Source organism: Pleurodeles waltl, chromosome 7, assembly GCF_031143425.1.
Source record: "Pleurodeles waltl isolate 20211129_DDA chromosome 7, aPleWal1.hap1.20221129, whole genome shotgun sequence".
Taxonomy (NCBI): domain Eukaryota; kingdom Metazoa; phylum Chordata; class Amphibia; order Caudata; family Salamandridae; genus Pleurodeles; species Pleurodeles waltl.
In genome coordinates this window covers 497,005,006-497,019,102 of record NC_090446.1, presented here as the reverse complement: position 1 = coordinate 497,019,102, position 14,097 = coordinate 497,005,006, and the positions used below count along the sequence as shown (strand labels likewise).

At 48.0% G+C, this 14,097-nt stretch overlaps 1 protein-coding gene across 10 annotated transcripts in view; it reads right to left on the bottom strand.

Moving 5' to 3' along the window:
* The window catches only part of SETD1A (SET domain containing 1A, histone lysine methyltransferase), a 905,198-nt gene that overhangs the window by 463,937 nt on the left and 427,164 nt on the right, over window positions 1–14,097 (bottom strand). The gene's annotated exons all lie outside the window — the stretch shown is intronic.

Here is a 14,097-nt window from a genome sequence, read left to right as displayed (position 1 = left end):
ACCCGGCGACCCCGACTCGACTGGTGGAGAACCAACACCTCAGGGAGGACCCTCCGGCGACTCAGAGACCGTGAGTAACCAAAGTTGTCCCCCCTGAGCCCCCACAGCGACGCCTGCAGAGGGAATCCCGAGGCTCCCCCTGACCGCGACTGCCTGAACTCCATTTCCCGACGGCTGGAAAAGACCCTGCACCCGCAGCCCCCAGCACCTAAAGGAACGGAACTCCTGTGCAGGAGTGACCCCCAGGAGGCCCTCTCCCTTGCCCAGGTGGTGGCTACCCCGAGGAGCCCCCCCTTGCCTGCCTGCACCGCTGAAGAGATCCCTTGATCTCTCATTGAAATCTACAGAGAACCCGACGCTTGTTTGCACACTGCACCCGGCCGCCCCCACGCTGCTGAGGGTGTACTTTCTGTGTGGACTTGTGTCCCCCCCGGTGCCCTACAAAACCCCCCTGGCCTGCCCTCCGAAGACGCGGGTACTTACCTGCTGGCAGACCGGAACCGGGGCACCCCCTTCTCTCCATTGAAGCCTATGCGTTTTGGACACCTCTTTGACCTCTGCACCTGACCGGCCCTGAGCTGCTGGTGTGGTAACTTTGGGGTTGCTCTGAACCCCCAACGGTGGGCTACCTTGGACCCAAACCTGAGACTTGTAAGTGATTTACTTACCTGACAAAACTAACAAAAACTTACCTCCCCAAGGAACTGTGAAAATTGCACTAAGTGTCCACTTTTAAAACAGCTTATTGTGTTTTATGTAAAAAGTATACATGCTAATGTAATGATTTAAAGTTCCTGAAGTACTTACCTGCAATACCTTTCAAATGAGATATTACATGTAGAATTTGAACCTGTGGTTCTTAAAATAAACTAAGAAAAGATATTTTTCTATAACAAAACCTATTGGCTGGATTTGTCTCTGAGTGTGTGTTCCTCATTTATTGCCTGTGTGTATGTACAACAAATGCTTAACACTGCTCCTTTGATAAGCCTACTGCTCGACCACACTACCACAAAATAGAGCATTAGTATTATCTCTTTTTGCCACTATCTTACCTCTAAGGGGAACCCTTGGACTCTGTGCATGCTATTCCTACTTTGAAATAGCACATACAGAGCCAACTTCCTACATTGGTGGATCAGCGGTGGGGTACAAGACTTTGCATTTGCTGGACTACTCAGCCAATACCTGATCACACGACAAATTCCAAAAATTGTCATTAGAACTTGATTTTTTGCAATTTGAAATTTTTCTAAATTCTTAAAAGACCTGCTAGGGCCTTGTGTTAGATCCTGTTTAGCATTCCTTTTAGAGTTTAAAAGTTTGGTAAAAGTTTGAATTAGATTCTAGACCTAGTTTTTAGATTCTTAAAAAGTATTCCAACTTTTAGAAGCATAATGTCTAGTGCAGAGATGAATGTGGTGGAACTCGACACCACACCTTACCTCCATCTTAAGATGAGGGAGCTAAGGTCACTCTGTACACTAAAGAAAATAGTAATGGGCCCCAGACCTTCCAAACTACAGCTCCAGGAGCTTTTGGCAGAGTTTGAAAGAGCCAACCCCTCTGAGGATGGCAACACAGAGGATGATGATAGTGACTTGGAGGGTGATTCCCCCCTACCAGTCCTATCTAGGGAAGACAGGGCCTCTCAAGCCCTGACTCCACAAATCATAGTCAGAGATGCTGGTTCCCTCACAGGAGGGACCAACTTCTCTGAAATCACTGAGGATAACTCCAGTGAAGAGGACATCCAGTTAGCCAGGATGGCCAAAAGATTGGCTTTGGAAAGACAGATCCTAGCCATAGAAAGGGAAAGACAAGAGATGGGCCTAGGACCCATCAATGGTGGCAGCAACATAAATAGGGTCAGAGATTCTCCTGACATGTTGAAAATCCCTAAAGGGATTATAACTAAATATGAAGATGGTGATGACATCACCAAATGGTTCACAGCTTTTGAGAGGGCTTGTGTAACCAGAAAAGTGAACAGATCTCACTGGGGTGCTCTCCTTTGGGAAATGTTCACAGGAAAGTGTAGGGATAGACTCCTCACACTCTCTGGAAAAGATGCAGAATCTTATGACCTCATGAAGGGTACCCTGATTGAGGGCTTTGGATTCTCCACTGAGGAGTATAGGATTAGATTCAGGGGGGCTCAAAAATCCTCGAGCCAGACCTGGGTTGACTTTGTAGACTACTCAGTAAAAACACTAGATGGTTGGATTCAAGGCAGTGGTGTAAGTAATTATGATGGGCTGTACAATTTATTTGTGAAAGAACACCTATTAAGTAATTGTTTCAATGATAAACTGCATCAGCATCTGGTAGACCTAGGACCAATTTCTCCCCAAGAATTGGGAAAGAAGGCGGACCATTGGGTCAAGACTAGGGTGTCCAAAACTTCCACAGGGGGTGACCAAAAGAAAGGGGTCACAAAACCTCCCCAGGGGAAAGGTGGTGAGACAGCCAAAAACAAAAATAGTAAAGAGTCTTCTACAGGCCCCCAAAAACCTGCACAGGAGGGTGGGCCCAGAGCCTCTTCACAAAACAATTCTGGGTACAAGGGTAAAAACTTTGATCCCAAAAAGGCCTGGTGTCGTAGCTGTAGTCAGCCTGGACACCAAACTGGAGACAAGGCCTGCCCAAGAAAGATACCACTTCTAACTCCACTCCAGCTAAAACTGGAATGGCCAGTCTCCAAGTGGGATCAACAGTGTGCCCAGAGCAAATCAGGTGTCACACTGAAGCTTCATTAGTCTCTGAGGGTGGGGTGGATTTAGCCACACTGGCTGCCTGCCCCCCTAACATGCAAAAATACAGGCAGCAGCTCTTAATTAATGGGACAAGTGTAGAGGGCCTGAGGGATACAGGTGCCAGTGTCACTATGGTGACAGAGAAACTGGTTTCCCCTGGCCAATACCTGGCTGGACAAACTTATCCAGTCACCAACGCTGACAATCAGACTAAAGTACATCCCATGGCTATGGTAACTTTAGAGTGGGGAGGGGTCAATGGCCTGAAACAGGTGGTGGTCTCCTCAAATATCCCAGTAGACTGTTTGCTTGGAAATGACCTGGAGTCCTCAGCATGGGCTGAGGTAGAACTGAAAACCCATGCAGCCATGCTGGGTATCCCTGAACTGGTGTGTGTCAAGACAAGGGCACAGTGCAAGGCACAGGGTGAAAAAGTAGAGCTGGAGTCTGGAAGAAAGGCCCATCCTACCAAGAGAAAAGGAAAGACAGCTGGGAAACCAGCTGCAACACAACAAGAAAAAGAGAGCCTCTCTTCTCAGGAAGAAGTTCTGCCCTCTGAGGGAACTGAGCCTATGGAGCTGGAACCTTATCAGGTTGAGCTCTTGGGCCCAAGGGGGACCCTCAAGGGAAGAGTTGTGTAAGGGACAAGAAACCTGTCCCTCTCTTGAAGGCCTTAGGCAGCAAGCTGCTGAAGAGTCCAATGGCAAGAAAAATGGAACACATAGGGTCTATTGGGAAGATGGACTCCTGTACACTGAGGCAAGAGATCGCAAACCTGGTGCCACTAGGAGAGTGGTAGTGCCTCAGGGGTTCAGAGAGTTTATTCTGACCTTAACCCATGATATTCCCCTTGCTGGGCATTTGGGACAAACCAAGACGTGGGAGAGGTTAGTCAACCACTTCTACTGGCCCAACATGTCCCAGAAGGTTAAGGAGTTTTGCACCTCCTGTCCCACCTGTCAAGCCAGTGGTAAGACAGGTGGACATCCAAAGGCCCCCCTCATTCCACTTCCAGTGGTGGGGGTCCCCTTTGAAAGAGTGGGTGTGGACATAGTGGGTCCACTGGAACCTCCCACAGCCTCAGGAAATATGTACATCCTAGTAGTAGTGGATCATGCTACTAGGTATCCTGAAGCTATTCCCCTTAGGTCGACTACTGCCCCTGCAGTAGCCAAGGCCCTCATTGGTATCTTTACCAGAGTGGGCTTCCCTAAGGAGATGGTGTCTGACAGAGGTACCAACTTCATGTCAGCATACCTAAAACACATGTGGAATGAGTGTGGAGTGACTTATAAGTTCACTACACCATATCATCCACAAACTAATGGCCTTGTTGAGACATTCAACAAGACATTAAAGGGCATGATCATGGGGCTCCCAGAAAAACTCAAAAGGAGATGGGATGTCCTCCTGCCATGTCTGCTTTTCGCTTACAGAGAGGTGCCTCAGAAAGGAGTAGGGTTCTCACCCTTTGAACTTCTGTTTGGCCACCCTGTAAGGGGACCACTTGCTCTTGTGAAAGAAGGCTGGGAGAGACCTCTTCATGAGCCTAAACAAGACATAGTGGACTATGTACTTGGCCTTCGCTCAAGGATGGCAGAGTACATGGAAAAGGCAAGCAAAAACCTTGAGGCCAGCCAACAGCTCCAGAAGTGTTGGTATGACCAAAAGGCTGCACTGGTTGAATTTCAACCAGGGCAGAAAGTATGGGTTTTGGAGCCTGTGGCTCCCAGGGCACTTCAGGACAAATGGAGTGGCCCTTACCCAATCCTGGAAAAGAAGAGTCAGGTCACCTACCTGGTGGACCTAGGCACAAGCAGGAGCCCCAAGAGGGTGATCCATGTAAACCGCCTAAAACTCTTCCATGACAGGGCTGATGTGAATCTGTTGATGGTAACAGATGAGGACCAGGAAGCTGAGAGTGAGCCTCTCCCTGATCTCCTCTCATCAGACCCTAAAGATGGCTCAGTGGATGGAGTGATCTATTCAGACACCCTCTCTGGCCAACAGCAAGCTGACTGTAGGAAGGTCCTACAACAGTTTGCTGAGCTCTTTTCCCTAACCCCTGGTCAGACACACCTGTGTACCCATGATGTGGACACAGCATGCCTGTCAAAAACAAAATCTTCAGACAGTCTGATCAAGTTAAGGAAAGCATCAAGGTGGAAGTCCACAAGATGCTGGAATTGGGAGTAATTGAGTACTCTGACAGCCCCTGGGCTAGCCCAGTGGTCTTAGTCCCCAAACCTCACACCAAAGAAGAAAAGAGAGAGAGGAGGTTTTGTGTGGACTACTGAGGCCTTAATTCTGTCACCAAGACAGATGCCCATCCCATTCCTAGAGCTGACGAGCTGATTGACAAATTAGGTGCTGCCAAATTCTTAAGTACCTTTGACTTAACAGCAGGGTACTGGCAAATCAGAATGGCACCTGGAGCAAAAGAGAAAACAGCATTCTCCACACCTGATGGGCATTATCAGTTTACTGTTATGCCCTTTGGTTTAAAGAATGCCCCTGCCACCTTCCAAATGTTGGTGAATCAAGTCCTTGCTGGGTTGGAGTCCTTTAGTGCAGCTTATCTTGATGATATTGCTGTCTTTAGCTCCAACTGGCAGGATCACCTGGTCCACCTGAAGAAGGTTTTGAAGGCTCTGCAATCTGCAGGCCTCTCTATCAAGGCATCCAAATGCCAGATAGGGCAGGGAACTGTGGTTTACTTGGGACACCTTGTAGGTGGAGGCCAAGTTCAGCCACTCCAGCCTAAGATCCAGACTATTCTGGACTGGGCAGCTCCAAAAACCCAGACTCAAGTCAGGGCATTCCTTGGCTTGACTGGGTACTATAGGAGGATTGTGAAGGGATATGGATCCATTGTGACAGCCCTCACAGAACTCACCTCCAAGAAAATGCCCAAGAAAGTAAACTGGACTGTAGAATGCCAACAGGCCTTTGACACCCTGAAACAAGCAATGTGCACAGCACCAGTTCTAAAAGCTCCAGATTACTCCAAGCAGTTCATTGTGCAGACAGATGCCTCTGAACATGGGATAGGGGCAGTTTTGTCCCAAACAAATGATGATGGCCTTGACCAGCCTGTTGCTTTCATTAGCAGGAGGTTACTCCCCAGGGAGCAGCGTTGGAGTGCCATTGAGAGGGAGGCCTTTGCTGTGGTTTGGTCCCTGAAGAAGCTGAGACCATACCTCTTCGGTATACACTTCCTAGTTCAGACTGAACACAGACCTCTCAGATGGCTGATGCAAATGAAAGGTGAAAATCCAAAACTGTTGAGGTGGTCCATCTCCCTACAGGGAATGGACTTTATAGTGGAACACAGACCTGGGACTGCCCATGCCAATGCAGACGGCCTTTCCAGGTTCTTCCACTTAGAAAATGAAGACACACCCTGGCATCCAGGTAAGTCCCTTGTAACTGGTACCCCTGGTACCAAGGGCCCTGATGCCAGGGAAGGTCTCTAAGGGCTGCAGCATATCTTATGCCACCCTGGGGACCCCCTCACTCAGCACAGACACACTGCTTGCCAGCTTGTGTGTGCTGGTGAGAACAAAACTAGTAAGTCGACATGGCACTCCCCTCAGGGTGCCATGCCAACCTCACACTGCCTATGCAGTATAGATAAGTCACCCCTCTAGTAGGCCTTACAGCCCTAAGGCAGGGTGCACTATACCATAGGTGAGGGCACCAATACATGAGTACTGTGCCCCTACAGTGTCTAAGCCAAACCTTAGACATTGTAAGTGCAGGGTAGCCATAAGAGTATATGGTCTGGGAGTCTGTCAAACACGGACTCCACAGCACCATAATGGCTACACTGAAAACTGGGATTTGGTATCAAACTTCTCATCACAATAAATGCACACTGATGCCAGTGTACATTTTATTGTGAAATACACCCCAGAGGGCACCTTAGAGGTGCCCCCTGAAACCTTAACCGACTATCTGTGTAGGCTGACTGGTTCCAGCAGCCTGCCACAACCGAGACATGTTGCTGGCCCCATGGGGAGAGTGCCTTTGTCACTCTGAGGCCAGTAACAAAGCCTGCACTGGGTGGAGATGCTAACACCTCCCCCAGGCAGGAACTGTCACACCTGGCGGTGAGCCTCAAAGGCTCATCCCTTTGTGCCAGCACCGCAGGACACTCCAGCTAGTGGAGTTGCCCGCCCCCTCCGGCCACGGTCCCCACTTTTGGCGGCAAGGCCGGAGAAAATAATGAGAACAACAAGGAGGAGTCACTGGCCAGTCAGGACAGCCCCTAAGGTGTCCTGAGCTGAAGTGACTCTAACTTTTAGAAATCCTCCATCTTGCAGATGGAGGATTCCCCAATAGGATTAGGGATGTGACCCCCTCCCCTTGGGAGGAGGCACAAAGAGGGTGTACCCACCCTCAGGGCTAGTAGTCATTGGCTACTAACCCCCCAGACCTAAACACACCCTTAAATTTAGTATTTAAGGGCTTCCCTGAACCTAAGAATTTAGATTCCTGAAACTACAAGAAGAAGAAGACTGCCGAGCTGAAAAACCCCTGCAGAGGAAGACCAGAAGACACCAACTGCTTTGGCCCCAGTCCTACCGGCCTGTCTCCTGCCTTCCAAAGAACCCTGCTCCAGCTACGCTTTCCAAGGGACCAGCGACCTCTGAATCCTCTGCTTCAAGAAAGACAAGAAACTCCTGAGGACAGCGGCACTGCTCCAAAAAGAACTGCAACTTTGTTTCAAGGAGCAGACTTAAAGACCCCTGCAACTCCCCGCAAGAAGCGTGAGACTTGCAACACTGCACCCGGCGACCCCGACTCGACTGGTGGAGAACCAACACCTCAGGGAGGACCCTCCGGCGAGTCCGAGACCGTGAGTAACCAAAGTTGTCCCCCCTGAGCCCCCACAGCGACGCCTGCAGAGGGAATCCCGAGGCTCCCCCTGACCGCGACTGCCTGAACTCCATTTCCCGACGGCTAGAAAAGACCCTGCACCCGCAGCCCCCAGCACCTAAAGGAACGGAACTCCTGTGCAGGAGTGACCCCCAGGAGGCCCTCTCCCTTGCCCAGGTGGTGGCTACCCCGAGGAGCCCCCCTTGCCTGCCTGCACCGCTGAAGAGATCCCTTGATCTCTCATTGAAATCTACAGAGAACCCGACGCTTGTTTGCACACTGCACCCGGCCGCCCCCGCGCTGCTGAGGGTGTACTTTCTGTGTGGACTTGTGTCCCCCCCGGTGCCCTACAAAACCCCCCTGGTCTGCCCTCCAAAGACGCGGGTACTTACCTGCTGGCAGACCGGAACCGGGGCACCCCCTTCTCTCCATTGAAGCCTATGCGTTTTGGGCACCTCTTTGACCTCTGCACCTGACCGGCCCTGAGCTGCTGGTGTGGTAACTTTGGGGTTGCTCTGAACCCCCAACGGTGGGCTACCTTGGACCCAAACCTGAGACTTGTAAGTGATTTACTTACCTGACAAAACTAACAAAAACTTACCTCCCCCAGGAACTGTGAAAATTGCACTAAGTGTCCACTTTTAAAACAGCTTATTGTGTTTTATGTAAAAAGTATACATGCTAATGAAATGATTTAAAGTTCCTGAAGTACTTACCTGCAATACCTTTCAAATGAGATATTACATGTAGAATTTTAACCTGTGGTTCTTAAAATAAACTAAGAAAATATATTTTTCTATAACAAAACCTATTGGCTGGATTTGTCTCTGAGTGTGTGTTCCTCATTTATTGCCTGTGTGTATGTACAACAAATGCTTAACACTACTCCTTTGATAAGCCTACTGCTCGACCACACTACCACAAAATAGAGCATTAGTATTATCTCTTTTTGCCACTATCTTACCTCTAAGGGGAACCCTTGGACTCTGTGCATGCTATTCCTTACTTTGAAATAGCACATACAGAGCCAACTTCCTACAATAGGATAGTGCAAACAATAGGAAATGCTATAGATTGCAATGGGAGAAAATAGGTCTAGGGGCAACACAAACCATATACTAAGAAATGGAATGCAAATCACAAATTCCCCCCTAAACAAGTGTAGTGTGTAGAGAATCGCTGGGAGAGTAAGAATACATTAAACGTAAGTAAAGTACCCCACCCCAGAGCCCAGAAAAGCAGGATTAAAGTAGTGCATATTTCCTTAGGACACACTATAAGTTGTGATTAGAGGTAGTGCAAGAACCAAGCAAGACTGCAACCAAAAAATGGTGGTTTCCTGGACCTAAAGACATGCAAAGGAAGGAGACCAAGTCCAGAAGTCGGAAGAAGTTCCAGGAACGACAGGAGGCTCATCCAACCCAGAAGAGGGTGCTAAAGAAGAGCTCCCGGTTGGACGAAGATTGAAGAAATGCACCCAAAGAAGATGTCAGCTGGTTCCTGCATGATGCAATGGATGTCACACGAAGAGATGTTGGATGCAGATGTGTTTTGGCGCTGGATTCATCCAACAAGCTTTTGTTCTGGCAAAGTCGCTTTTTGTGTTAAAGTGGTGCTGTCTGGACCCAGGACGGACCTGGGGGCCTCAACTCTGTGTGAGGAGGAAGAGGGTCTCTCAGCACTTTAGAGAGCCCTCAGAAGATCAGACAGCCCTCAGAAGATCAGACAGCCCCCACGGGAGTCCCAGGACCCGTGGACAAATGAGCTGCAAAATGTGGTTGGTGCAGCACTACAATGGAAGGCCTAACACTGCCAGAGGGCAACTCAGCGAATTGAGCGTTGCAGGATAGAGTTCTGGGGACCTGGGCCAGGCTGTGCACAAAAGAATTTTGCTAATAGTGCACAGAGGCCTCAAGAGGTGAAGAAAACGTGGTGCACAGCGGTACTGTCGTTCTCGGGGAAGGCAAGGTCTTACCTCCTCCAAATTGGGACAGCAGGACCTCAGGACAGTCTGTGTCGATGGGGTCCACCCTCTGTGTTCCAAGGAGCGCACTCGTCACCAGGAGAGGAGTCCAAGAGAACCGGTCGTCGACTTAGAAGGTGCCTGCTTGAGCAGGGGAGTGACTCCGTCACTCCACAGGAGATTTCTTCGGTCCTTCTGGTGCAGGGTGAAGACAGTGAGTCCCCAGAGCATGCACTCCGTGGGAAATGTTGCAGTTGCTGGCTGGAGCTGAAGTTGCAGAGGAAAAGTAGCCCTTCTGGATACGTTGTTGCTGTTACAGCGGTTCCTGGAGCAGTCTGCAGTTGAACTGAGGTCTGAGGATGAAGTAGTAGCTGCAGAGGATTCCTGCTGGAAACTTGCAAGTAGAATCTGCAGAGAACCCACAGGAGAGACCCTAAATAGCTGTTGGGGGGGGACTGGCTACCTTATCAGGTAAGGACCTATCAGGAGGGGTCTCTGACATCACCTGTTGGCACTGGCCACTCAGAGGCCTCCAGAGTGACCCCACACCTTGGGGAACAAGATGGCTGTGGTCTGAGACACACTGGAGGAGCTGGGGGCACCACCTCTTTGGTGGTGATGGACAGGGGAGTGGTCACTCCCCTTTCCTTTGTCCAGTTTCACGCCAGGGCAGGGACAAGGGGTCCCTGAACCAGTGTAGACTGGCCTATGCAAGGAGGGCACCACCTGTTCCCTTCAAAGCATTTCCAGAGGCTGGGGGAGGCTACCCCTCCCCAGCCTGTAACACCTATTTCCAAAGGGAGAGAGTGTAACACCGTGCTCCCAAAGGAAATTCTTTGTTCTGCCTTCCTGGGACTGGGCTGCTCAGACCCCAGGAGGGCAGAACCCGGTCTGTGAGGTGGCAGCAGCTGTAGCTGCATTGCAAGCCTCAGAGAGCTGGTTTGACAGTACTGGGGGTCCATGGTGGAGCCCCCAGGATGCATGGAATTGGCTCCCCAACACCATATGTGAAATGGGGGACAATTCCATGATCTTAGACACCTTACATGGCCATATTCCGAGTTACCATTGTGAAGCTACATATAGGTATTGACCTATAAGTAGTGCACGCATGTAATGGCGTCCCCGCACTGACAAAGTGCCGGGAATTGGCCCTGAACTATGTGGGGGCACCTCTGCTAGTGCAAGGGTGCCCTCACACTTAGTAACTTTGCACCTAACCTTCAGTAATTGAAGGTTAGACGTATAGGTGACTTACTGAAATGGCAGGCCTGTGGAAGGGTTTGTCTGAGCTCCTTATGGGTGGCAAAAGAAATGCTGTAGCCCATAAGGATCCCCGGGAACCCCAATGCCCTGGGTACCTAGGTACCATATACTAGGGACTTATAAGGGGGGTCCAGTGTGCCAATTGAAATTGGTAAATGTAGTCACTAGCCTATAGTGACAAATTTAAAAGCAGAAAGAACATAAGCACTGAGGTTCTGATTAGCAGAGCCTCAGTGACACAGTTAAGCACCACACACACACACACACATATGTATATATATATATATGGAAAATGTCACTTACCCAGTGTACATCTGTTCGTGGCATTAGTCGCTGCAGATTCACATGCTGTGCACATCCCGCCATCTGGTGTTGGGCTTGGAGTGTTACAAGTTGTTTTTCTTTGAAGAAGTCTTTTTTCGAGTCACGAGACCGAGGGACTCCTCCCATTTCGACTCCATTGCGCATGGGCGTCGACTCCATGTTAGATTGTTTTCCCCGCAGAGGGTGAGGTAGGAGTTGTGTATGCTAGTAATAGTGCCCATGCAATGGAGTGAAAACGTATGTACATAATGAAGTTTAAAGTAATATATTTACAAATTTACAAATGTTCAAGATCAACTTCTAAACGGCTACAGGCTCCCGGGGAGGCGGGTGGGCGCATGTGAATCTGCAGCGACTAATGCCACGAACAGATGTACACTGGGTAAGTGACATTTTCCGTTCGATGGCATGTGTAGCTGCAGATACACATGCTGTGCATAGACTAGTAAGCAGTTATCTCCCCAAAAGCGGTGGTTCAGCCTGTAGGAGTTGAAGTTGTTTGAAATAATGTTCGTAGTACAGCTTGACCTACTGTGGCTTGTTGTGCCGTTAACACATCTACACAGTAGTGTTTGGTAAATGTATGAGGCGTAGACCATGTTGCTGCCTTACATATTTCGTTCATTGGAATATTTCCTAGAAAGGCCATGGTAGCACCTTTTTTTCTGGTTGAGTGTGCCTTTGGTGTAATAGGCAGCTCTCTCTTTGCTTTAAGATAGCAGGTTTGAATACACTTAACTATCCATCTAGCAATGCCTTGTTTAGAAATTGGATTCCCTGTATGAGGTTTTTGGAAAGCAATAAATAGTTGTTTTGTTTTTCGAATTAGTTTTGTTCTGTCAATGTAGTACATTAGTGCTCTTTTGATGTTTAATGTATGCAGTGCTCTTTCAGCTACAGAATCTGGCTGTGGGAAGAACACTGGTAATTCTACCGTTTGATTCAAGTGGAACGGTGAGATCGCTTTTGGTAAAAAAAATTGATTTGTCCGTAGAACTACTTTATGCTTGTGTATTTGAATAAATGGTTCTTGTATGGTAAATGCTTGAATTTCACTCACTCTTCTTAGAGATGTGATGGCAATCAAAAATGCAACTTTCCATGTTAAGTATTGCATTTCACAAGAGTGCATGGGCTCAAAAGGTGGACCCATGAGTCATGTTAAGACAATGTTGAGGTTCCATGAAGGAACTGGTGGTGTTCGTGGTGGTATAATTCTCTTTAGGCCTTCCATAAATGCTTTTATGACTGGTATCCTAAATAATGAAGTTGAGTGTGTAATTTGCAGGTAGGCTGAAATTGCAGTCAGATGTATCTTTATTGAAGAGAAAGCTAGCTTTGACTTTTGCAATTGTAGTAAGTATCCTACTATATCTTTGGCAGATGCGTGTAAGGGTTGAATTTGATTATTATGGCAGTAATAAACAAATCTTTTCCACTTATTTGCATAGCAGTGTCTAGTGGTAGGTTTCCTAGCTTGTCTTATGACCTCCATACATTCTTGTGTGAGGTCCAAGTGTCCGAATTCTAGGATTTCAGGAGCCAAATTGCTAGATTCAGCGATGCTGGATTTGGGTGTCTGATCTGTTGTTTGTGTTGTGTTAACAGATCTGGTCTGTTTGTTAGTTTGACATGAGGTACTACTGAGAGGTCTAGTAGTGTTGTGTACCAAGGTTGTCTTGCCCATGTTGGTGCTATTAGTATGAGTTTGTTTTGACTCAATTTGTTTACTAGATATGGAAGGAGTGGGAGAGGGGGAAAAGCGTAAGCAATTATCCCTGACCAGCTCATCCATAACGCATTGCCCTGAGACTGATCTTGTGGGTACCTGGATGCGAAGTTTTGGCATTTTGAGTTTTCCTTTGTTGCAAATAGATCTATTTGTGATGTTCCCCACATTTGAAAGTAAGTGTTTAGTATTTGGGGGTGAATCTCCCATTCGTGGATCTGTTGGTGATCCCAAGAGAGATTGTCTGCTAACTGGTTCTGAATTCCTGGAATAAATTGTGCTATTAGGCGAATGTGGTTGTGAATCGCCCAATGCCATATTTTCTGTGTTAGGAGACACAACTGTGTCGAGTGTGTGCCTCCCTGTTTGTTTAGGTAATACATTGTGGTCATGTTGTCTGTTTTGACAAGAATGTGTTTGTGGCTTATTATGGGTTGAAATGCTTCAAGCGCTAGAAATACCGCTATCCGTTCTAAGTGATTTATGTGAAACTGTTTTTGCTGTATGTCCCATTGTCCTTGGATGCTGTGTTGATTGAGGTGTGCTCCCCACCCTATCATGGAAGCATCTGTTGTTATTACGTATTGTGGCAATGGGTCTTGGAAAGGCCGCCCTTGGTTTAAATTTATACTGTTCCACCATTGAAGCGAGATGTATGTTTGGCGGTCTATCAACACCAGATCTAGAAGCTGACCCTGTGCTTGTGACCATTGTGATGCTAGGCACTGTTGTAAGGACCGCATGTGCAACCTTGAGTTTGGGACAATGGCTATGCATGAAGACATCATGCCTAGTAGTTTCATCACCAGTTTGACTTGTATCTTTTGATTTGGATACATGGTCTGTATCACATTGTGAAATGTGTGAACTCTTTGTGGACTTGGAGTGGCAATCCCTTTTGCTGTGTTGATTGTTGCTCCTAAGTATTGCTGTGTTTGACACGGCAGAAGGTGTGACTTTGTGTAGTTGATTGAGAAACCTAGTTTGTGGAGGATTTCTATGACATATTTTGTGTGTTGTGAACACGGTCTTAGCGTGTTGGTTTTGATTAACCAATCGTCTAGGTACGGGAACACATGTATTTGCTGCCTTCTGATATGTGCAGCTACTACTGCTAAGCATTTTGTAAAAACTCTTGGTGCAATTGTTATTCCGAATGGCAACACTTTGAATTGGTA